This window comes from Vanessa atalanta, chromosome 6, assembly GCF_905147765.1.
Source record: "Vanessa atalanta chromosome 6, ilVanAtal1.2, whole genome shotgun sequence".
Lineage (NCBI taxonomy): Eukaryota > Metazoa > Arthropoda > Insecta > Lepidoptera > Nymphalidae > Vanessa > Vanessa atalanta.
The window spans coordinates 12,247,732-12,273,103 of record NC_061876.1 but is presented as its reverse complement, the minus strand read 5'-3'; the positions used below and the strand labels follow the sequence as shown (position 1 = coordinate 12,273,103).

The window sequence follows — 25,372 nt, the reverse complement described above, 5'->3', positions numbered from 1 at the left end:
ATACTAAAGTTGTCTACGAAATTCAAAAACGTCCCAATAAAAAAGTCTTTCGTAAGTTTCGCTCGTAAAAATACACTGGAACGAATTTAACGGCTAGTTAATAGTAATCCGGTTCGATCGGTAGCTGAATCACAATAACGTTTCGTTAAATACAGAAATTGAGAGTTAATGTATTTATGACGGCTAAACCACTGCTTAAAATAAGTTTATTCAAAACCTAATATAGCTAAATATATCATAGATAACGTCCTCAGTTTACGATGTTAGGAAATATAGCCTTAGTATTTACGAAACCTTTACAATTCTGTGTAATATGAGATACGGTTCAAATAACACGTATAATAATCACATTCACTCTCACTTGAAATAAACATACCTCGTAGCTAATTTACCGTAATATAATATAACTAGCACAATAAAATAATAATAAAAATTATTTATTCATAATTCATTTTGATAAAAGACATCAAGCGTACATATCACTAACAAGATGAAAAATGAAATTGCCAACACGCAAATATTCCTATATTATATTGTCAACAATTTTTACTATTTCGTATAATATGGAATTTATACGATGCGATGATTACTTCATATATTATGAAATGAAATTAAGGTAATGAAGATTTATAGATACTATTTCTTCGCGAAAAAATTGGCTTTGATCTATGGTCAAATACAAACACAGTTAACCTAATTGCTTCTATTAAGGAAATTAACATAATATTAAAATAGTAAGTTGTAATTATTGCCCATTAGGAATATGAAGCAACTACAAAATAAAACTATTTTGGAACACTTTTTACATTACGAAAAGATTACTAAACACCAGATAAGAAATACGTCACGAGCTTTCCCAAAAAATAGTTATAAAAACTTTTTTCTGAAGATACTAAGATGAAACTAAAATCGACAAAAAAACTTAAATGTTCCTAAATAATTATTAAGCACACAGTTCTCTTACTCGCATTTCATTTATTATTATCCGTATAACCTAACTTATTCGAACAAAAACAGGTACATATATAATTACTCACATAAAAAAAAAACAAATACATATTTAGTCTGTAATGATTTCTGAGATATAAAAAATTATACGAGCCGTCTTCATAAAACATACCTGTAGCGTAACATCCAAGACACAACACATCACATCACTAAGTAACATCACCAACAGTCACAATTTCGTTAACATTGACGATTATTATTAGGACGTTCTCTTAGCGGGAGGTTTTATAACGCGAATAAATCGATCGCGCACATGTTACCGTCGGAACGGTCGCAACAATTCTACGCGTCAAACGAACGCCCGCCAACTGACATGACCCAGACGGGGCAGTCGGAACTGGGTGAAACGGACGGTACCACCTACCTGTATACATTCTTAAAGCCTTCGATAAATAAGCCTTTATCATAAATTTTACGAATAATACGGCATTGTAATAGAATTTTTAGGTCATTTTTTGGTGAGAAACGAAATAAAAGAACAAAAGGCGTAGCTTCCATGAGTTTTATTTCGTAAATAGAATGAGTTTCACAATAATGTGGCTCATTATCGGATAACGGTCGTTATAGAATCGAAAGTAAGAAGCCATTATTATCACAATGACACTAATCACTATATTATGACGAACACATTTGTTGTAAACTAAATGTTTTGTACAATTACTAAATATTGGCATTGTTGAGATAGAAATTTCAAAAAGTGACTGTACTTATGTCTTTTATATTGTTTTCTATCGCTCTTCTATCGACTACACTAAGATAAGAACAGTGAAATATCTTACGACTACTGTTCCGTAAAGGAGAGTTTTTGGAGCTTATTCGATTATTTTGTACTGTTTAAGTACATTAGGGCTATTCTGTAACAAGAAACTCGAATCTAACCGCAAAACACGAGCGCGAAATGTCAGACTGTGATAAGGGACATTAAGTATAAAATGTGTAGGATACACGTTCCAAAATGGCGTATCACTGTAAGTCGATTGTCAATATTTCGCGAGTGAGATACGAATCAAAACGTCATTATTGCCGTTTAGACGTTTTTCTATTCTACTAATACAACAATCTAGTTGCGATTCGGTTGAAGTTCGATCGGAATCATATCACAACAAATATACATAATTGAGTATAAATGGGGCAGTTATGATTAAGCTGAGTTTTATTTTGTGTGAGAAATAGTCGAAGTTGGATCGGTAGTATAGATTCGAAAAGGTGTCATAACCATTACAGGTACGTGGAATTGGCTCCTAGTTTTATTGACATTTGGCGATCGACACACGCATGTTTCCTTTAGATGTTTTCCTTCACCACTATGTGGAAAATTTTAGAAGGAATCCTCAGTTAAGATTAACATGATCAATAAAGTAGGCCAACTCGGCTTTCTACATTTGGTACGCAAACTTCAACTTAAGGCATGTAGGAAGTCTCAGCCTATAACTGATTTATATCAATGTTTTAATGTGTTCTCTTTATATAAGGAATATTTACCAGGTCAGTAACAGAGTATGTGAGCAAGTCAACTCAGCCGCAGTGTAATTACACGTGGAATGCATGTCAGTAGACTCGTGGACCTCAACCTGTAATTATCTACACGATCGCCGAGTTGTTTCCATGGAAAATATTTTTTATCGTCACCGATATATTCTATATGCCAGTGAAAATAGCGTAGATCAAAGGCCGATTTTAAATTTACATTATAACGAAACAAGTTATCTTATTGGACATGATTGTTTTCTTTAACTATACGAATAGTTTTGTATAAATACTCATCTCCTAATTCGAATACAAGTGTATTTGTTTATAAGCGTACGATGTCAAGATGGCGACTGGCTTTATTCATCGGAGCGGCCTATAAGACCTTCAATACCGAGCGTTATTCAATCACCAACCTTATTTCACCACGACCATCGGAATTTATAAAACCAATAGTTGGATTCTGACGCGTTTTTTTTTTCATATTGAAATTTTAGTAGACGTTATTTAAGTTTAAATAGTCGTTATATTGTTAAAAAATGGAAAAATCAATGCTATATTCGGGTTTCTAATACTTGTTAATACTTTTATACATTATTCGGCTTGATTGAAGGAGTAAGGCATATTAGTTTTAAAAATACAATGCAATCTTAAAATTGCGTCGTTATTTAAATATATTTACATTGCTGGGGCCTCTGTGGTTTAGATATCTGAACATAGTTAAATTATAATAAAATTACTAACTTCTGTTTTAAAAGACAAAGAGTAAATAAATTCTTTATAAATTTTACTGATACAAATTGTTTAAATTAATTTGTAAATAATAATTAGCGGACTCTGCTCCTCTGTTGCCCAGGGGCTCTACTCCTTTATGGCCCCAGGGCCTCCAAACCTCCAAATCCGGTCCTGAGTCCTGATTCGATAAAGCCGTTCTCATAAATAGAGAAAGGTAACGCCTAATCAACTGTAGCAAATCTTCTCTTGAACACATAATAACTCAACTGTTAGAATTACACGTCTTGGTTTACAGAAGCCCGCTCGGCCGCTGCTAAGGTTTCCTTCCTTGTAGAAATGATTATTGTGTAACGTTTTCGATGCATCTCAATTTCTTGAAAGTTTATCAACTCGCTCAATTTACGTATATCTGTATTTTGTTTCACACAAGGAAGATATATTTTATTCACTTTTAAAATCAGCATATATAATATTACCTACTAGCTGAACCTGCGGCTTTACCCGCACGAAATTTATAAAACTCTACCTATAGTACACAAACCGACAATACAATAATATAGTGAATTAAAAAAGTAGCTATGTCTTTCCCCGGAACTCAAAGTATCTCCATACCGAATTTCATTTAAATTAGTTTAGCGGGTTTTAGCGTGAAGAGGTAACGGAGTATCTTTTGGTAAATATTGGTATAGATTATAATCCTTCTAAATTATGTATGTCAGGTATTCTTTAAATTTATTTTATTTTTAAGATTATTTATTTGTTATCAAATGTTAACACATGTCAAACAATATACATTACATTGAAAACTACATACATTTTAAATTTCAATCTTGATCTAATAAAATCAATAATTTTAGTATATCGTACTATGTTGCTAGATTGAATACATAACGGTTTTGTTACGGTTACATTTTTTATATTTATGAATAATTTTATATGTATAAAAAGAGTACCTAACTTAGCATTGCTATACATCATTATAAGGCGTTATTTCTCAGTTTAGTTTTTTATTCAGAGGCAAAGCTATTTAGGTATTTATTTAAACATATGATATCATACTAGACGTGTAAGACTGGTCGGCCTCGACAAATGACTGCTGAGGAATTTAACTCAAATGAAGAGAGATAGGATAAAAAATAGGCGAGTAAAATAACTCTATTGTTCCTATGTTAAATATTAAATATCTATAAGTTTAAGCGTAAACGTGAGTCAAACTTGTTTGAATCGTAATAATAAATAATCGGAATAATATTACATTTAAATAAATCTTTATTTGACATGGAATTCAGAAAAAGGTTATATATTCAGTTAGAATTGAATCAAAAATTTTATTATGTAGATCTACAAACGGATCAAAAATAAATGAGACCTTTGACACTTTTACATTTACAAAAAAAAAAATACATAAACAGTAAAGAGAGTGAGTTGAGTGAGATTTTAAAAACCTAAACAGTATTTTACACGAAAATATGAACAAACATGCGTTAATTTCTAGTGTCGTTTATCAATCAATGAGACACAATACAATTTCCAATACAAAAAGTCCGTGAATAGGCAACTAATGCGATGTAATTAGATTTCAGTGTACATTGAACTATATCGCGTTTCTATTAGATTGCAACACTTGATAGGTTTGCTTTGAGACTTGCAAAACATCGCCTACTTCATTTTAATAAGACAATTGTACCGTGCGAACGCAATACGAACGTATTCAATGTTTGGAAAACAATTCAAGGGGACTCGGGGGTTTCGTCTGAATCGAATTCTAAAATACTCAGATATTGTTACTCGAAGAGAACTTATCTTAATAAGGAATTTAAAAACTCTTCCTGAATTGTAATTTACATAAACGAATCAACAACAAGTTTACAAGTTTAACTGGTTTGGTGTTTACATCGAGAGGGAGTGAATGAACCCTAGTTAAAGATAGAAATTAAAAGCAGCTGGAACTCTGTATCATACAGTTGTAGCAATCAATTTTATATGAAGACCGACGAAGGATAAAACAAATATATTAATAAACCGATTAAAGTGAATCGCTGTCCAAGGTCCAATAGCTAAGCGATAAAAGCTGATTACCGGCTACGCTGAACTATTTGCTGTTGATCCTTCAAGCTTACCTACACTCCACAACACACTCCATAGTGTCGATTTCAAGTTCTATATTAAATGTCTTTGATACGCGGACACACGTGCCATGATAGATGTGAAGTTAAGAAGGAGAATATTTTAAAATTTATATTAGTTTTTTAACATAATGATAGCGATACGTATTGTCCAATTTTAAGGCCATGTTAGGAGCCGTTAAATATTTGCTGTGAAGACATCTTTGTTGTACTACACACACAAACATAATAATACGTCCACACATATATAAATCTACAACATAAGCTCTACCTATTACTGGTCTAAAAGATATAGTATTCATTTTTTTTTACCAAAACCATGTAGGTAATCCCTCTATAACTCCCTATATTTCATCAGTTAATCTTAATTGTAAATGCGGTTAATTACTAATAAATAACATACAGGGACAAGTAGAGTTATGTCATCTGAACAAGATACGTTTTTATCAGAATGATCTAGACAATCAACATCATGGGCCAATCGTAATCCTCTCCTGGCAGACAGAACTTTCCCAAGACGCGACAAAGTTCCTCCTTCCACGTCCTGTCGGGTTCATCGGTCTACCTGGCTGGAGCGCGCTTAACTCTTTGCCGAAACAGATAAAAAATATAAATGTCAGATTTAAATTATATATAAAAATAAAAGAAATTTACGCGCATACGTTGAGAGACAATTAATTTAATACTCAGTACAAAGAGATGACCTAACCAATAGTAAATTTCTGTTTGCTTTGTACAAGTAATCGTAATATATTCGAAAGTATTATCTTTCGCTACCTGTATGTAGTTTAATAGTCACGATTTATATTAGCACCATTCGTCGTTTTTAGTCATTACCTATTGGTAAATGGAATCGTCACGTTGTCAGAACAGATAGAGTTTTTGTCTTATCACGAGCCAATAATATATTTATATACATAGATGTAAAAAGTTGTTTATCGATTTAATTTTAATGATCGTAATGTTTGTTAATCTTACCATAGCAATTATCCGAGATGGCTTAATGGTTAGTACATGTGCATGATATTTGCGAGACAAGCACCGCCGAAATTTCTAAGTGCTAAATTGGTGTTTATAATTCACACACACATACACAGAAACACTCGTACAACACTCATATGCATGCATACATTAAATTACATATAATAAGAAAATTTGTACTTTTTTTTCTCTTTCTTTGTACGCTCTTAAAATACATAAACATAAAATTTAAACTTAATAATATAATAAGTCTATAAATGTAAACACTGATTGGGAAGTCAGATTAGGTTAGGGGTACAGGGCCTCTTTGATGTATGTAATTTGATATATTAACAATAAATATATTCGATTTGATTTTGATTTTAAAATAAACATGTAGTAGAATTTCATCCGACACGCGCCGATTTTCTACTACAACCACAACTTCAATTTTCATGGGCTTTTGACATGAAAATTTTGTGGTATTTGCCAAGCTCGAACCCACAACCATCCGCTATAATTCACGTGGTCTAACCACGGGGCTAACTCAGTTCTTTCTCAATGTCTCACGCCAATTATTTTTATAAACAGATAAATACTTTAAATGTTAAATAACATATATAGACAACATAAGATCACAGCCGTATAAATATGTCAAATAGAAAAAAACGTCTATACTAAAATATTCGACGACGGGTGAAAAGCGAGTACCCGTTAGACGAAGTTAAGGTAAGTCAGGAAGAAGGGAAAGTGGTCAGGTCGTTGAACTTGAAATCGAACCTGTAATACGAGAACTCTCCTTTTCGTGAGCATAATTTATCCTGACTGAGCGCTAACTAGAACCACAGTGCACTTTATATGGTCATATTTGTTTTTACTAATTGTGAGGAAGTTCAAGTATATTACTTGATATAGAGAGTTTATCTTAACTGAAACAGGAAACGAATCCAGGCACCCCATGCTCGGCGAATAAAAACATAGCGAATTGTGCACAAAGTATTTACATCAAGTAGCATTGGAGAAGCGTGGTCGAATAAATAATCTCCAAAAGTTCTCATTAACAGATATTATCTAGTTTTTCCAGGAGTGGGAAACCAGCTGTCACTACAGGAAGTTCACGAAAAAAACTTCTCTTTCTTTTTCTTTTGAATTTGAAAGGTACTTAATGTGTTAGGTTCTGTGAATAATTTAGGAAAAAATATTTTCCTAGAACATCTCCAAGCCACGATATATAAAAAAATACAAGTAAAAGTACCAAGATAGGTCTTGATTTACTTTTAGAATAAGTTTTAGACTTAGATTAAGAAGGAATATTAATAACACTTCAAATTGATAAGTATTTTTGTATACAATAGACAATATTTTGACGGTAGGTAGTTGTACTGAGTCAACACTGTGTGGTACTTATTCAGACGGGCTTGAACGAAGCCCTAACACGAAGCAAATATATATTCATAAACATCTGACAGTTCTATTTCGTTTATAAGTTGGGTACACAAGTCTATTCTTAAGAATTTTATGTTGTAATTGCATTGTTAAATAATCGGTGTTCAATATTAATCAGGACATTAGTTAGGCAAGCAATATATTATATTTTCGCCTATTTTAAACGTACGGCACTAACTGGCATAATTACAGGCAAGCCATTTCCTGCGCCTGGTTAAGCGGTAAATATGAAAGCTTTGCATATAACAGCTATCGTGATATTAAAAGGTAAATTACATCAATAGTATTTAAATATTTCTTTACAATTATTATTAATGGCTACCTTTTTTTAGTGTTTTAAAGCCAGTTACAGCAACAACCACCACGCTTGTCCAATGTGGGTTGGTGAATTTATGAAATTAAAGGTAAATATATATAACATTAATTAAACACTTGAGATGGCCCAGTGGTTAGAACGCGTGCATCTTAACCGATGATTTCGGGTTCAAACCCAGGCACGCACCACTGAAATTTTAGATTTTTTTTTAAGTTTGTTAACTGTATTTATAATGCGATTTTCTGTAGGAAAGAATGAAACAAATATAACAAATAACCTTCGTCACTTTCATCTAAAGGTGTAATATTGCAGAGTCTCGGATTCTTCAGACAAGATGTAAGTAAAAGTTTTTCGTCGTAAACTCGCGTAATGAATGAATGCACGTAACATTTACTGAATGACTCACCGGTGCGAAATCGTAAGCCATGAACTCAGTATTGTCAAAATTTCCTCATCAGTTAATGAGACAGGTTGAACAAGAAAACTTCGTTTTCGATATGCGACAAAACAAAAAGTTGTCATATTTATAACGAACCCATATATGTAAATATTATATAAGTTAAGGAGCCTAGATTATAATCGATATGATTCTTTAACCCGCGAACCCCCGAATAACGTTTCGCAACCCACTAGGAAGTCGCAACCCATAGTTTAAAAACCCCCGATCTAGAGTAAACCTACTAACCTAACTTAAATGCCATTATTGTTCTTAGATTTATAGAGAACCCAATAGAGTTCGAAATGCATTTAGACTTATTTTTAGTTCATATGGCATGTTGTATACTGACTTTTCAGGTGGGTCGAAGCGCTATGTACCTAGTGCATTTGTCATGCAAACCGGATGAATGGTCCGTGAAATCATAAAGTACGAACAAGAATAAACGTTATTTTTTATTTATATGACTATGTATAGCCCTATCGCTTTCTACCAATTAGCTTTACTTGGCTCTCAATGTTACATTCCGATGGATTGATAGGTAGAAATAGACATGACTTAAAGAACACCACGCCCAGCTCATAATCTGCCATTCACTTATATAAAAAATATTTTATAATGATATCACTTTTAAATCGAGACTTCCTTATTTGGTAGCATTACAAGGGTCATCTTTCTTCTGCAGTTAACGGGTTTCGCTTTTCATAACCCTTAAATGTCAAATTTAATAGTCGGTTACGGTACGAGTGAATGATTTCCACTGAAAAGTGATCGTAAGGGAAGATACATTGATAAATATGTTGAATTTTTATACAAAACGAGCTGTCGGCCGCGGCTTCGCTCTCGTCATGGGATTTTGGTCGTCAGGAGTTAGGCATAAAAATTAGCCTATGTTCTTGAAGTTCAAGCTGACGTCATACCCAATTACAGACAGAGTTACTTTCGCATTTATAATATTAGTGTAAATTGTATGTATGTATTTTACATATATACATACTGATAAAAATAATCATTATGACCTTCTTAAAATTCGAGTAGAAGAGGTAGCGACCCCGGAAACTCGAGTGAAGAGGAACGATTAAGCCATGGAACTTCATTATTTCAATTACGTTGGTTTTCATGGTTGAGATTTAATCGATTCAAGTTCAAAATAAAATATTGCTAACCGAACGAATATTTATAACAACAATGTTTCCTTCAAGTATTTGATATGAAGTGAAATAATAAATAATTACACATATAAAATACAAACATATCATACCAGATGTGGGAACGGCGCGGGCGCAGGAATCTGTAACAATGGCAGAATTCAGAAATTATAACGGTGTTAATGGACTTTCACACGATGAATGCTATATCGATTTCCTTCTTACCAAATAAAAAGGTCTTTGGGACGTTAGTTATTTTTTCTAAATAGCCAGATTACTTAAAAATAGCCAATAGCGGAATTCAATGGCTTAGGAGTAAATATATAAACATTATTGACCTTGAAATTTTTATTCAAACATGGTTTTTTTATGTCATAAGTTTGCGGTCGAGCATATGGGCTACCTGATGGAAAGTGGTCACCGCCACCCATAGACAATGGCGCTGTAAGAAATATTAACCATTCCTTACATCGCCAATGCGCCATCAACCTTGGGAACTAAAATCTTATGTCCCTTCTGCCTGTACACTGAAAATCAAATACAATGTAAATCACGTCTATTCATATTTACTCCTTCCAATCGTATATTCTAATTCAATAAAAATATTGCCCAATTTAGTTATTTTATACTTAACGATTAAGTCAATGTAACGTTTAATGAAGTAGAATAGTTCTGTCAAATCGAAGGAAACATTAAAACGGAAATGTGATAAACGAGCATCAATCGAGAACGAATGTAATTTACACGGAATCGATGTTTTGTTCTCGATACGGAAGTGTTGATCACTTGTATTGTTGTTCAACTCATTGTTCCTGATTTGAGCGAAAGTCATCACAATTATAATATAAACGATTGTTGCAAATTCATACGTAAGCTCTGCAAATGGTTTTGTATGCAATGCAAATCGGAGAATTGTTCAGATGTAACTTTTATAAAACAATTGGACGAAAAATATCACATACCATTTAAACTACACACAATTATATAATGTTTATTATGTTAAGGAAATTTAATTAAATAACTAAATAAGCCTTAAGAGATAGGAATAAAAAAATATTGATATAAATTCTTTTGTATTTATTGTCACGTTATCAGATTGATAAATAATTATTATAAATGTTTGATAATAAATTATTGTATTACGTGAAGCTACTACAAATTCCGGATCTAAAACACGAAATGAATTAAGGTTTCAGAGCCGGATTGGACGCAGTTGCCTAACTGCCTCGGGACCCCGTATCGACTAGAGACCTCTAGGCAAATTATAGAAATATTGGGAAATAAGCTTTAAAAAATCCATTGTTTATAAAATTATTGAAGCCAATTATTGCTCTTGTTTAAATATGGTGATGGCATATTTTAGTCATATTCTAAAGAACATCGTTATTGTGAATAAAATGTGCGATGTAAAAGAAATAAATGTAATTTAGGAAGGTATTGTGTAAGGATTCATCAGGTTTCATAAAAAGTATTATGGTACTATTAAATATTACATATTTATGTGTAGAAGTTATGTTCAAAGGAATAGCATTGAACAAACTCGGCATACATTAAAAAAACTTGCGTTTGAACCAATTTGAATTTTTTTATATTCAACGGGTTGATCTTTTATGACTCCGTGACATTCATACTTTTAATGATATCAATATATATTATAATTTATATTATTATTATTACAAAGCGAAAACGGCTAACGACGCTCTCGCGTCGTCGACACGAGATTAGAAAAACTTTGAACAAATGCAGTCTGTTCATTGTCCTGCCCTTATTTCCCGTCAATTAAATTCATATAAAATTCATAAAACAAGGAGCATTCGTGGTATTTTTAGCAGATAAGCGCAGCTGTGTACACCGAGCTCTCGATTAGTCACTACTTATTATGTGCTATGTGTACATCGGACAAAGCGATAGGAACGAAACCAGGCCTCCTATAAATAATGTATACTCAGTTTTAATTTGTAATAAAAATATTACAATAATAATTGTTATGCTTTTATCATATGTTGTCATGTTAGAGAACATTTTCAAAGTTGATATGATAATTTCTAACTTAATTCAATGATCAAATTTGTTATTTGTAATAACAAGTTTAAGTCGCACTGAACACTGAAAAACTGCTTATTACTCTTAGATATAAATTGGTATGAAAATATTTACTATTATTGAAGGTCCATGTGTAGTATTTTCTGGCGATTGATATAAAAATGTACCTATATAACATCATTAGCAGCCTGTAAATTTCCCACTGCTGGGCTAAAGGCCTCCTCTCCCTAGAGGACAATGGTTTGGAGCATAGTTCACCACGCTGCTCCAATGCGGGTTGAAACATTACATTTATATTATTAGAATTATATTTGTGTAATATTCTAACACAATAGTTAGAAAAATAGTTATTACTTAAACGACAGAATGTCTTTCATAACAGTTCATAAAACTTCTTGGTTTTTTTATTTACATATAAAACATCCACCTCGACAATTTCATTTTGAGTGACGTCACAAATTATAAGTAGTTAATATTATTCGACGAGTCGATATTAAAAACAAAATTAAAGAATGAGGTATTTTAAAGCTTTTTTAAAATTGGCCCTCCACTCTCTGTTCAGAGAATGGAAGTTGAGTGTGTATACGCCGGAATATCAGAAAGCATTTGAAGCTATTGTTCCTGTGTCTAAATGAACCCAAGTCCAATTTACAATCCCATCAGGAAATGAGAGTGAGGTAATAGAAAGAGCACTTGAGTTTGATTACGGATTCATGCACTATAATATACTGTGTAGATGGCTGGACTGTTTTGATTGGTCGCCGTGGCCAAAATCAGTCAGAGACGTTATCAACTCACAGTGATTTAATGTATACTTTTTTATTCTTATAAAAATTGGTGTCGGTAACTTAAATTAAAGGTATTTATTCTGTAAAAAGAAAACTGGTAACTCGTTGTAGAACACGGCAATAAAACGCCAGAATGATACACTAGTAATATACGGAGTGTATTCTAACAAAAACACACATTTCACATTATTTGTAAGGCCGTAATTGTTATCTATTTTCCTTATATACATATAATAAAATTGGAGTGTCTGTTTGTAATATTAAAAGAACCGTTTTTTACTAAATGTAAATGTATACACGGTACATATATACCAAAACATATTTTTTTTACAATTTTTGGTGGTCTCTCTGTCTGTTTGTTCCGGCTAATCTCTGGAACGGCTGGACTGATTTTGACGGGATTTTCACTGGCAGATAGCTGATGTAATAAGGAGTAACTTCAGTTAATTTGATTTTAGAATTGTATACAAAATAATAATAAAGTTACGTGCAATGTGCAAATACTATCCAGTACCGCGCGCAGCCCTCGCCAATCAAACGCGCGCGAAGTCGTGGGCACACTAGTCCTATTCCTATTTGACTACTAAACATAACTAAACTAGTACGCTAGTTTTAACAGAAATAAGTTTCTTTATTCCTTTATTAAACAGCAATGTTTATTTAATTGTACATCACAATCGCCGTCACGGTAATTGTCATCAGTGTGGATATTAATTGCGAATCTATGATTACAAAATAACATACCAAGAGCACGAGTCATTTGGCCTATCCAAACAATGTATGTTTTTCAAATGATATAATAGAACACTTATTATTTATTACAATAGTATTTAATAGTATATTGTTGTTAGACAGTTGGAACACTTGCTGGTATTGTAATCACAAGGTTTATTTATTTATCGAAGTATTACAGTCACTTTGACTATAGAGAATCTCACTAAAACAATATTTTTATTTAAGCATCGGTTGGTCAGGCAAATGGGCTATTCGATGGTAAGTGTTCACAACTGTGTGTAATTTTACTATTCCACACACCGCCAATGCACCACCAATCATAGAAACTGAGATGTTATGTCTTTTGTGCCTGCATTTACACTGGCTGGCTTGGCGGTAGAATATATGAGTGGGCGGTACCAAGCCGGGCACGAAGCCTTACCACTAGTAAATTAATTATCCTTATAGTTTTAATTTTTTTTTGTATAATAGTTATCTTATTCTTATCAATATTTAAATATGTTCAGTTTTTAAAATCCTAATTTACTTAAAAAAATTTAACAAAAACGCTTCTAGATTTCTCTCTTTATTTCTTCAATGATTTGAAATGCGACAGAAAAGCGTTCAGATAAAACATTGTTCAACTAATAACCTCCTAAACAGAGCTTATGGCTAAGTCGCTACTAACTTCGAAAGCAGTTTTATTTATAAGCCCCTTAAAGTATAGACGTTAAAATAAATCCAAGTGATTCACATCAAAAACACACATGTGATAGAGTATCTTTATAAAGAAAGAAATGAAACCCATGCGAAGCTCATGAACATATGTCGTATGACGTAAGGAGGTGGAGCTTCGTAACTTCATTACGACAATACGTAACACCGCAACGGGACAAGTGTTTAAGTAGAAAGCAAGTAAAATGACAATGAGTGTTCATTTATTTTATAACATCCCATTATTTAACAATATTAAATAAATAATGAGTTACTTTAACGGCGATAAGGAAACTTTCTAACCAGGCTTTCATCTATACAAATATAAATACGAACGGAACTTTTTTTAATGGTTTGTTAGCTCGACACGACTCCGCCACGGAACGGAGTGTAATGAAATTTGACGTTGAGGTCTGGTGCCTGAATACGTGACATAGGCTCGTAAGAGAAAAAAATGTTGACGCGGATAGTGGAGTCGGGAGAAGAGTTAGGTAAGAAATACATTGTTAAATGTATCATTATTTATTATTGGATCCACTGGGGTTAGAACACACGAGTCTTAACAGGAGGGTCCCGTCTTCCCGAAACATGTCGAGTGTTCTGCCATGAATACTTGGTATCGTATAAGCCGAATATTAATACAAAAACATTAAAACAAAAAAAAATATTCTTTTGTTATTAATGATATTCTAATTAGTAACTTAAGGTCTCAAATCTCAAAGTGACAGTATTGCTGTCAGATACGATAATACCGAAAACGCTTGACGTTACACCAACAAAACTTCTTTTAAAATATCAACATGTTTTGTAAAATGTTATAATAATAAAAAAGTGCGAGTACTTATATACGTGCATAAAGTTTTACTTCTTCGGCGTAATTAAAAGTAGTTTAAAATTGCATGCAAATAATTAATTAAAAAAAATAATAATAATATACTTTGTTCATTTCGAGCGACTTGAGACTTAATTATTGGTTTAGCGAGCCAGTTAATCATGTAGTATATGTCATATGTCATACTGTGCGCGTGCATAATAAAAAAAATACTCTTATCATATTTACATAACGATCCAAAGGAAGTATCTTCAAAATCTTTTGTCCAAAAAAGCATGTAGAATTACATTTCACAAATACTTAATTAATTTATATGTAATAATTAAGAAAAATATGCCATTCAGTCAAAATATACTTTTTTCATAAATTAAGAACCTTTAATGTCGTTTTACTAGACAATATAAGAAAATATCACCGACTGTAATTGTGTCTAAAAGAACGGACGATAAACAAAGTTATTTTGTATGAATTTGTAAACTTAATTACTTATACTCGTAATTGATGATTCATTTATTCAAATCAACGAATACTAGTTTCACGTTTATTTTTTATATGTAATCTTTTATCGATTAAAAGTTATCGAATCAAGCAAATCACTTGGAAAAATGACGCAGAAGTCATAGCATCAATCAATATTTTATATTTTTAAATCGGACTAATGATTTTACCAGTTCCACCACTCAAAAATAATCTTAAATTCTCCTGTACTGTAAGAATATTTGCTTCTTATCCCATTTGTGAAATATTCAACAACAATCATCATTTCAGATCTTTTTAATAAAACATCTTAATAAATTATACACCTAACCTAATCTTTCCCTATTATCTCCATCTTCCTATATACCTATCACCCCTTTCATTGGTGAAAACTAATTAATGAATTTACGGTAATTTTATTTAAATCCTTATTGCATGCGGTGTTTACCTATATTAGCTTATCATTTCGTTTCGGTATTTTATAAGTTCAAAACTGACATAGATATATAAATGTTATAAGTTGTTGGTGAACCAAATAATGGAAAAAAAAACAAAAGAAGGCAGGAAACTTGGTTTTATAATAAGTAGTAAGTGTACGCATAATTTGTTGAAATTAGCCTCCACGGAATGGGTTTTATCAGAGTCACTTTAATATGAGATTTACCCGTTTTTAATCATTGCGCATTTTGCCGTCGTCATTAGGCCACTCAAATAATACGTGTTATTCAATGTCAACTCTCTTACGACAGATTTCGACTTTGTACGTTGACCTACAATATTGCTTCTTGGGCAATGATCGTGAATCACGCTTAGAAAAAGTTTGAATGAAAGCCTTTTAAAAATACACTGACATTTGAGGTCTATTCTCTTTGGTAAAGAAAATGTAACCTATCATTCACTCAAATTGTTCGAGTGAGAAAAATCATATTTTAGACTTTTATTTTTTTTTAAACAGCTTATAGTATTACTTTAATCGTCCAGTTATATTGGTTTTATAAGCGAGTACTTTGTTTTTTTTTCTAATCTGTATGTGTATGTGTAATACATGTGTATTCCGTCAACCCGGATTGGAGTAGCGTGGTGGAATATGCACCATACCTTCTCCTCAAAGGGAGAGGAGGCCTTTAGCCCAGCAGTGGGAAATTAACAGGCTGCTAATGCTAATTTATATTGAATTTTTCACTGCTCTCGTTTTATAGAGGTTTTATACCGTTTTTGCGGGATTTTGTCTAAATAAAAACGGTTACGATTACGTAATCATTGTACAGTATAATTGCTTTCCGAAATAAAATAAAAGTGAGTTTCTGAATGTAAAGCGCCTGTTAGCTAGAGAATAGTTAGTCAGCAATGACTTCAGTTGATGAGATGATGATGGTTATAGTTTTTACTTTCCATTGAGATTTAATTTCGATAGAAAAATCAGTATATTTGGCAATTTTTACATTGTAAATGGAGGCTATATAATGAATATTAGCTACAGCAATATTTATAAGATATACAATGTCTCATTTTTTTATTATGTGGCATAATGACCGTCTATTAAAATGCACAGTCTTGTCAGTTATAACACAGTCCTATTCCAATACAGCTCAAATTCACGCGATTCGAGGATGATTTCTGGTTTCTATTTATAATAAGCCGTTTTTTTTTCACTAACAAGTTTGAATGCAGGTATTTGTGTACAATGATATGGAACAGCTATTCGATCGTGTCTATGTTTATAATATAATATATTTAGTATACAAGTTTTTTGTAGCTACGTTTTATTAAATCTTTATTTAATTTATTTTTATTTAATGTTTGGTTTCATAGACAATGTTGTAGGATTTTCGTCGAGGAATAAGTAGCAGTTTGGTTAAATTTCCGTGATTCGTAAAGCACTTTAATAACGTCCAACCCATAAGAGAAAAAAGCTAAATGCAGCCGGCAGTAAACTCTTACCTTTAGTTTCTGAAACGCTGGTCAGGTTCAGATTAACTAATTTTTATTTTATCTAATCGTACGTTTGGAACCATTCGACTGAATGAATGAATGGTCATTGAACGGTGCTCAATGTTTATTAATTCATTTGCAACTCGAACTCCATATATTTTTTATTATTATTTTATCGAAGTAAAAATCGAGAACCTTATTCGAAAATGATTTATATTAATTTAATTACCCAAACAAAATTTCTATTTTGTATTCCGAACACTCTACGTGTGCATAAAACCGCCTGTCTAATACCTAGTAAATTGTCGAAGATCTATCGACACGCACTTTGAAGATTTTATCTGCGCGGGCGCATGTTATCATCGATCATAACCACGATTTCGTAACGAAGAAAGTGAATGTGCTTCCGCATCGACAAAAAAGCTCACAATCGATTTGTTTATAGAGAATAATGAAACCTCTTTTTATATTCCTGATTGTCAATTACCCGCTTATTAAAAATCTAATTAATATACATTATTAATTATACATTATAATATTTGCATAGAGAGAAATATTTTTTTATTAATAATAGTGTCTCACACTTTTGAAAAGTCATTTTGCAATTTTAATTACAAGAACAAACCGTTAGCAGCCGGCACCACCGGTTCAGAAAGTAGTATAGATAGACGTATGGTAGATACTATTTTATGCATTTCAAATATATAATACGGATATTAATTTAACATCTAAAATCTGCGTAAAACTTCACAAACATAAACCTCCACACTTTCTTATCGTCTCTTTGACCTTGTATGATAAAATATAAGACTAATTGGAAATGTACAACTTAATTGGAATGAAATTAAAATCCTAATAAAATAATAATATATTTAACTTTTACAAACTAATGACAAAACAATTGTTGTGAGTTTAAATCTGGACTTCATGTGCTCAATTTGTATTTATAATTTATCTCGTGCTCAGCTATGAAGGAAACCATCGTGAGAAAACCTGCACGTGGTGGATCTGGCAAGTGTATCCACCAACCTGCATAAAAGCTCCAAACCTTCTACTCAAAATGGAGAGGCAATCTGCCCAACAGTGGGACATTAACTTTACCTTGTTACGAACCTTAGCTATAGTGTGTGATCTGATGTTTGAACCTTAGGTACAGTGCAATGTTAAGACCTCAGACACGATAAATATACTATGACGTTACGATTGTTATAAAACACATTACAATCTTAACTGCAGAAACCGTAACTGCCCAGGGCCTGATTTATCTATGTTTGTTGGAAAACAGGGTTGCCCTAAACATCTTTATTAAAAAAATCGTTATCAACACAAATAATAATATAATATTCACATATTTTTTGTTTTTTTATTATTATTATTCTCTAGTATTTTTTTAAAAATAATCAATTACCTATTTTTCATCACAATTAAAGATATAATCTTGTAATAGAAGATGTGTCTTTAATGTATGTACATATATGTAGTTACATATACTAAATTTTCTTTAAAAATATACATGTGACGTTAATTAATATTAATGTCTAACATAATTAAAAATTACAAAAGCGTTAACTTATTAAAAACTTATGTAACAAAATTGAAACTTTGCGCGTCAAAAGATTCACTCATACGTTGCATGTAAATTAGACCAAATCATCAAATTTTATTATCTTCAAAAATCTCAACGTTCATATCGAAGTCTTGGCGTGTAATGTGACATAATTATTACTCGTTGCGTTATACATCCAAACTAACATACTTTTAATTTATATTTTTACTGATATACTTATAATTCCCCGAATACCGTGTTCAGAACACATCCCTGGTAATGTTCAAAGGTGGTCTTCAATGTAGGGCAGAGCGGCATCTCGCCACGCCTTAGAAAACTTTTATTATACTAGTTATGCTTATTTCATAACTTTAACATGTTTAACGACTTCTTTAATATTGCTTCGATAGATTTACTTAAATATAGAAATTATTTTACACTGATACGACGGTAAAATAATTAATTATTAATTAATTCTGATAAATGAAATTCTCACACATATCGACAGAGAAGATTTCAAAATTGGTTGAATGTATTATTTATATGCAGACTCATTTAAAATAAATCAGTTATTTAAATCGAAAACAACTATAACAAATTTCAGTTGAATAATAAAATCGAAATAAAAACTCTTTACGTATTAATAAACACTGCCAAGGATTGGATAGTTACGAAAATAACCTTACGAATAAAAGTTCAACAAAAAAAAAAAACATAATTTAATGAACTATGTAACGTTGATACTTTGCAACATTTTTATTGACTGATATTTTCGCTTCATTTTGTGAATCATGCAAGTCAGTAGGAAACAAATTATCGTAAAAAATTACGACAGTAGAAATATAATGATAATAAAATAATATACATAATCGAATTCTAGTACACGGTATGTTTTTATAAATCGATTCCGAGGTACACGTAATCAACAGTCCGTCGCGCCAGACTGGAGTATCCACACATGTGCGCCAAGAAGTTCATCCACCCTCTCACCCGTGACTCGAATGTGCATTCTTGTAAGCTATTTACAATGCACATTTTTATAAGGAATTCACTCATTCAAAAATGGTCTATAAGGTCTATTTATTCCAAAAAAAATCAAATTTGGATTTTTTCATTTATATTTCTTATAAATTGGGCGATAAAATAACTTCATATATTGTTTGTTTTAATCATAATTGTGCATAAAATTGCGGTACGTCTGAGAAATGTGTTGCGTTTTTTGTTTCAGAGAAATCTTGAGTGTTTGACTAAAAAGTTGGTCTTCAAATAGATATGAAATTGTTTGAATAAGAGTTTAGAAGATTTTCGTTTTCACTTAACGTCTAGCTGTTTTATGACGTTCACAGATAGTTATCTCTGATTAGATGGGGTCATTTTTATATTTACTTGTCATTTTAATGGTCATAAGGCTTCTGATATTGGGGTCGCAAGTTCGAAATGCGGGTTGGGCTAGTAAAAACTAAAGGATTTTTTCTTCCTCAGAAGCCCTCGAGGGTTAGGAAGTCTTCCATCTGTGGTGTCTAGAAACGAAACCGAACGAAATCCAAAAGACCCGAGCAGTGGTCCTGCTAATATACCGTTACCCAAAAGACCCGAGCATATTACCGTTTGATCGGACTATGAGGATGAGAAAATAATTCTTTTTTGGGTCCAAAATATCCAAATAGCAAAATGAAGATTGTTATGATTTTTAGTGAAGTAGGTTGGTTTGAATTTTAGCGAGAGATGCTGGATGGTCTCTCTTTTTGCGAAACTGTCATCTCACGGAAAATGGCCATGGAGTGTGGACTTGGGCGTCGCTGGGAGTAGGTGTATTCTCTGTGTGCTAGGAAACCCTTCTATCTTGCAAGTTCGAATAGGTAGGCCAGACAGCAGGGCGACGCGGTAGCATGCTCAAGCGATTTCGCGAAGCCACCCGAAGAGACGGATCTGCCACTGATTGGTTTTAGAATGCCTTCCAGCGCATTCAGCACCGGCGAGCTACATACACCCAAACTTCACATAGACGAAACGCGTAAATGTGTATTTCAGGGAGATCTTAAAAGTTGGTTTGAGTTTATCTTATCGTAAGTATTTTCAATCTACCCATAAACCTTTATATTATATTTATTTTATAAGGAGGTAAGTTTTGTTGATTTGTTTTTTAGCAATTATGCAAAAACTACTAATCAAATTGATATGAGACTTTCACATTATTTCAAGACGGACATACTACAGGCTATAATATAATACGGTACATTTATAATATGTTATATACTGTTTGAAACATAGTTTATTATGCCAATTTAGTAGTTGGAGAGATTATTACCTCCGTCCGATCTGATCGCTTTCCAAGTAAAAACTAAGCGTTAGTAAAACTGCAACAGGCACAAACTAACTTTGTATATAAGACGTTGTATATCTACAAAATATCTACACAAAATAGCAAACATATGTATGTATAATAACTAAAAATTTATCATTTTAAACTAACTTATCATCAATCATCTTTAATATAGATTAAATAAAGGATAGATAAGTTCTTTATCCCGCAGTATTAATCCTTGTTATCAAAATATATTCGAATAAACGATCAAAAACAAAGACGTTGATTCACAGTATACTGGCTTGTAATATAGTAATTTTGTTAAAACAAAACGTGTCAACCACAGAAACAGCTAATACCAAACTCGCAGAAACGTGCTAATTACGACGTAGAGAATAAAAATAACAAACACCTAAATATACAAATGAAAAGAGCGAAACTTTGCAAAAGTAAAATTTTCAATGTAACCTTAAAAAAATAAGTTTAACAATTCAGTTGATTGTTTACCGTCAAATTTGATGGACTAGGTACTAATTAATATTCATGAACTTGCATCGTCTCATAAGAACCAGGTGACAATCTGTAGTACCAACTGTAGGTGTAGGGATAAACACAACGCCGACGTTGGATTAGTTGATTACGACACGTAACGTAATTTAACCGATTTGGGTCATTGTTATCATATATAAAGGTTCAAACTGACTGATTAGCTTGGTACTTTAAAATACCGCAGAATGCTTTTCATTTTATTAATATGCAATTGTAATGCTTATGTAATTTTTGTTTCCTTCAAACAAATTTACAATTCATAATTTTTTAAGATAAAATAAATTTATTAATTGCGTCGATGTATAATTAATGATCAATTTTAAAATTACTAATGCATTTTATAATATAAGCTAGGTTATAAAAATATTTAATACTGTATATTGTACAAGTAACACAATTGCACAAGCTTGGATGCCTCACTGAAAAATGTTCACTAAGAAAAATGTTTGCCCTCGGACTAAACCAATCGTTAGCTACAATTAATCACGAATTGTGAATTAATACGAAAAACTAAAACATTAAATCGTTATTTAGATAACAGCTGATACAGATTTAATGACTAACGTTAGTATTTCGAAGCACGTTTTAGTTTTTAATACACATTACTTATGAAACTGGAATGAAAGATAAATCAGGTCTTTGTGATAACGCTCACTCGGATAGGAGGATCCGAACGTATTGTTTATTAAAGCACGATTTTAATTGTTCTTATCTTAGCTCATTGTACACTCAATCTTTATATGAAAATAAACGATTTTTATATACTTTAGATGATGTACTAAAATTGTATCATAGATTAATTAAGCTCTCAACCAATGATATCGCGTCAATACAATGTCCAATGTTGTTTATTTTAGCTTCTGCCTATAGCGGCGATATAAAGCCAAGATCAAAGTATTCCTTATCGAAATTACCGTGGCCAAGAGATCGATCAAATCTGCGCGACGAAGTAAAAGCATCAGTCAAGTTAAGGTTTTTTGTACAACCTACCGAGCAAGACAAACCATAACAATATATGTACAAGAAAATATATTTAGCATTAAGGATAGTGAAAACATTTGTTTAGGTCAAATCTTGCAAGCTGTATTAAAACCACAACCTCTTCCATAGAATTGAATTTTACATGAATCAGTTTCCATGACGATGCATTTTCATGGTAAGCATGAACTAAATCCACATCCAGGATTGGCTTAAGACGAAGGAACCACTTATCAATCAACATATTTTTATATAAAAACGGGTATATTGGCTTGCTTTTAAAAATGTGTTTGAAATTTAAATTTATTTAAAACACTGTTTCAACTGAAACTTACCGCGCTATTGCACGCTCAAAACACAATACAAGCATCTGAAAAACAAAACAATTGAATAAATAAAAACTTATTTATTTAACAAATTCCTAACACATACATTGGTATAATTTTTTACTTATAATACTTTACTTAACTATTAGCATAAATATATTTACATTTATATTTCGATACCTAGATATAAAGTAACGGTCCGTTAATGCCCCACATCTGGACTGGGCTGATACTAAGGTTAAGATCTATTCTCTCATTTGGTTACGTTTGGAGCGTATTCCAGAATATTATATAGATATATTAGAGAGAAAGAGAGAATTAAACATGCTTATAAATGCTTTGGAATTAGTATTTTTAATGACAGGGGAAATACCTAAGTTTTGGTATGGGTTACTTTTGTAATTAATTAAATTATATCCTTCTAATTGATTCCGGCTAAGGGGATTTTTCGGCCATTCTTATCGGAATCTAGCCCGCCTATATACAATACTTTCTTTTTGTTATAGGTGGAAAAGGAGCAGGAGGCTCACCGGATGGAAAGTGACTACCAGTGCGCATGGACATCTGCAACACCGGCGGGCTGGCAGGTGCGTTGCCGGCTTTTAAGAAATGTGTACGCTCTTTTCTTGAATGTTCGGAAAAACCGCCGGCGAAAGCTGGTTCCTCAGAGTGGTTGTACGAGGCAGAAAATAAATACTACACAAACAGAGTGCACCCTCCCTTTATTTTCCATTTTTTCTATTCTTACTTTACCTCCCTCTCATAATACAATAGAACAATACGAGAGATAAATTACAAAACAGTATTTAGTAGTATTTCCATGTTCTTCATTTCAACTCAGATTCGGATTCGTATAAAGCTATAATATATTAATTTAAAAGCCAAACTCTCTATGATGAATAATAATATATTAGCTGTTAAATTACAGTGGTGTTATATTATTGATTACGTCATTGCTTTTAATACATATATGTATTGCTTATAATTAAAAATTTCCTTTTATAATTATTACATCACAGACGTTGTTTCTTTTTTTTTTAATTCTAGCGTGGAGGTATAAGCTTTCTTTTTTTATAATTCGATATATATTCATAAAAACATTTAGGTAGTATTTCGTTAAATGTTATTATTTTATTTGTTTATATTTAAGGGCTTTGACGTGACAAGTATGATACTTGATAGTCTTGTTAAATCCTTAAAAATGGTGTACAAGGAATATAATAATCTTCAACATTATAATTTTTTTTTATTAGATCTAATCGTTTCTATGGAAAATAAAATCAATTTTTCAATTATTATATTTACAATAATTAAACTTTTTGCGAGCGAGGCAAGACAAAAACATTTGAATACATCATGTACGTCTTGATTCCATTGATTTGACATGTACTCTTGTTGAAGTCTACGTATACTAATCTATACTAAGTTATAATATAAAGGTTTTAAATTGTTTTTTTGTATGGTATACCTTCGGAAGTAATGAGAAGCAACATCATTCAAGAGTGCTTTAGGGTACAAATTATATTCGTATATTACATATGAGATAGTGTCGTTTAGTGGTCCTAGGTTTCAGTTTTTTCTATGTATCAAGACTACACATTTTCATTTTTAAATATGATATCCATCGAGCTATAGGCAAATTCAATAAAAAATAAATCATTTAATTCGGTTCATTATCCGCGCAAGTATACAAACAAAAACCATCCGATTTTATAACCTCCGTCCTTTTTAAAGCCATCTACATAGATATTATAGATCACAGAAGTTGAACGTTTGCGTAAATTTTAAAGATATAAACGAAGTAAAACAATAATAAAACTCTTAGTATGAAATAAAACAAAGGAATTTGTATTCCATAAATTAAAATAAAACAACGCGTGTCAAGTAAACGAAAACTCACGCCGTACTGATAGATATTGACGTAACTCAGTTAACAAACATAAGACAGGTGGAACCAGATTTGAAACACATAATACGTATACATTAACGAACTAACTCACCGTAGAAAACATAAGAAAATCCAGTGTTATTAAGTTACAGCAACATCTATCCCTCTATCGCAATATATAAAAGGATGATAGATACACACACATGGACAATTTGACACTTCACTGACACTAGCTGAGAGCTGGACGTGTGCGCGTGTGCGCATGCGCACGGGCCGCGGTGAACTGGCGAGAGGCTTCGAAGGCGATTCTCGGGATGATTTGCGTAACCGAGAAATGTAATTAGACGTTAATGATTTAGAAAACACAAAAATCCTTGGTACATATTTTTCAATGTCAATGCAAATTGTTTGTTTTGTACTCAACAAATTCTAGTTTTTCACTAGAATTGTTAGGGAATTTTTATTATTATAAAATTATACATATCATCTTAGCGTCTTAGTAACGTCAATAAATAAAAAAAAATCAAAATTGTAGACAGCATTTCAATTTTCGAACAATAGTTTCCAGAAGAAGCATGATTATACTTTTAAACGTAAAAACTCTAATATGAGGCAATGATTCTAGAGTTACCGTGTTA

At 32.0% G+C, this 25,372-nt stretch overlaps 1 protein-coding gene across 6 annotated transcripts in view; it reads right to left on the bottom strand.

Moving 5' to 3' along the window:
* The window catches only part of LOC125064947 (rho guanine nucleotide exchange factor 15), an 81,162-nt gene extending 56,156 nt beyond the window's left edge, over positions 1-25,006 (bottom strand). For 5 of the 6 annotated variants that reach the window (XM_047672269.1, XM_047672270.1, XM_047672268.1 and 2 more), the window contains exons 1-3: positions 24,847-25,006; positions 22,856-22,890; positions 9,756-9,785 (exon numbers count right to left, since the gene is read on the bottom strand). The gene's annotated coding sequence lies outside the window, so the exon portion shown is untranslated. The remainder of the gene's footprint in view (positions 1-9,755; positions 9,786-22,855; positions 22,891-24,846) is intronic. The other variant, XM_047672267.1, reaches the window with a different exon arrangement.
* Positions 25,007-25,372: the final 366 nt, after the last annotated feature.